The sequence below is a fragment of the Schistocerca piceifrons genome, chromosome 2 (assembly GCF_021461385.2).
Source record: "Schistocerca piceifrons isolate TAMUIC-IGC-003096 chromosome 2, iqSchPice1.1, whole genome shotgun sequence".
Taxonomy (NCBI): Eukaryota; Metazoa; Arthropoda; class Insecta; order Orthoptera; family Acrididae; genus Schistocerca; species Schistocerca piceifrons.
The window spans coordinates 277,798,112-277,800,131 of NC_060139.1; the positions used below are offsets into that span (position 1 = coordinate 277,798,112).

Genomic DNA, 2,020 nt, shown 5'->3' on the forward strand with positions numbered 1-2,020 from the left:
GTAATATGATCCTTCTCGTTTTTCAGTGTCCAGTTGTTTTTCGGGAGGAGCGTTTGGAAAACAGTGAAACTTCGCAGGTAAGATGCATGATTGCTAGAGCCCCTGTCATACGTGTATGAAATGCGGGATGGCTGCCTCAACATTTAGCATATTATCTTCCAAAGCATTTGAAAGTGGTGAGATAGCTATCTGAATCCAATGGTTGTGCTGGGTTAGGCACACCACCGTAATTTAGAGGGTGGTCTGAAGCTGCAGACATAAGGAAATCCGACCCATTTAAGATGTTGACGTTAAGTGGATTTTCTAAACCAGTCAGTTACAGTTACGGGTGTCGCTGCTTTAAGAAAACTTTTACCAACACATTCTCTAACTTGAAAAACTTTCATAGGCTTGAATTTCTTAACATCCGTGAGTCTACACTGTTTCACTGTGTACTGTACACACGTGTTTCACTATGTACTAATGACGCCATAAACTAAATGGTTGCTTAAGAAACTGATCAATGTATAGCTAATTGTGCATATTTGATAGGAAAACAGCAAATTCCTTTTAGCTGTACGTATTATCGAAAAGAGTTATAAAAGAGGGTTTGTTGTAATTTCCAACTTTCAAATAGATGTAACGACATATAAAGAAGAATATAGCTCACAAAATTTTCCACGACTGTGAAAAATGTCTTTGATGAAGGTCAACGTACAGTGACGTCAATATAGCGAAACCGTAGGCCTCCACGAAACTATGTTACTAGGGACAGCTGAAATCGAATGTTTCACTGTGTACTATTTTTCTTTGGCTACCTTCCCTGTTTCTAAATCTCTTCAACTCACAGCCATCTGCTGCCCAACTCGTTTCTGTTAGGACGATAACAAGAATCAGAAAATAAAACTAGGAGGTTCTGAACGAAACGGTTAGTTTGAGAAGATAACGAGACGTTTTTTACAAAACTGTGTTATTGATGCTCATTAACTCATATTACTTTAGTCCTTTATGTAAAAGGTATCACTTTCATCTATAAAAACGAAAATTGTTTGCTATCCACTTGGTGAAAATCCTTTCCTACAAATACTTTGTTTATAAATAAAATGTGAGCGATTAATAAATAAGGAGCAAGAAGGAAAATTAGTTATCACGAGATTTGATAATAATAGTGGTATTATCAAGAGTTATATTGGCAGCGTTTCTCATAGTGGTTCCGTGGTGTAGTGGTTATCACGTCTGCTTTACACGCAGAAGGTCCCCGGTTCGATCCTGGGCGGAACCATAACTTTTTTTTTTTTTTACTTTCTTACATACACTTAGAATTTAGTAATAATGAAAACACACTACCTGGAAATATGTTATAAATAAATTATGCAAAAAAGATTCAATTTTATATAAAAATTGGTTTGCGAAGATGAACTAAGAAGCATACAAGTTAAAGTCATTTCAGGCTGCTTCGGAAAAAAATGGAAGGCGTTCTATTAAAAGCAATACAAATACAAATGATGATAGCTTTAAAATTTTTGATTAGGACTTAAAAATGCCCTTACAAATACGTTACGCCCTAGAATCACTTACACCTATTGCAGTGTTGTTTGCTAATAATGAGATTGTGCAGAGTCGCTTTACAATTCTCGATCAGCGTACAATTAATCTACGCTAATTTACACACAGAAAATGTGAGAATTTTTAATACAGAAAACATATGCACTTAACTGCTACACAGTGAAATCGAAGTTAAAATTCAGTCTGTTATAGTTTCAACAACAGTAGTGAGGAATCGATATATGTTGACGTTCTCTTCATCTACATTTACATCTGCATCTACGACTACACCTACATATACACCTAAGTTTCGCAAGCTGCTTTACGGTGCGTGGTGGAGGGTCCTCCTAACAACACAATCATTTCCCTCCCTTTACTGTTCCGTCCACGTATGATGCGTGGGAACATGTGTTGGTATCCCGCCTTATGAACGTAATTTATCGATTGAACATTCCACGAAATTTACATCGGAGGAAGTAATATTTGGCCGACTCTT

At 36.6% G+C, this 2,020-nt stretch overlaps 1 non-coding gene across 1 annotated transcript; it reads left to right on the forward strand.

The window, feature by feature from the left end:
• The first annotated feature begins 1,188 nt into the window (after positions 1 to 1,188).
• On the forward strand, positions 1,189 to 1,261 carry Trnav-uac. The gene has a single exon. It is a non-coding gene; the product is annotated as a tRNA-Val (tRNA).
• Positions 1,262 to 2,020: the final 759 nt, after the last annotated feature.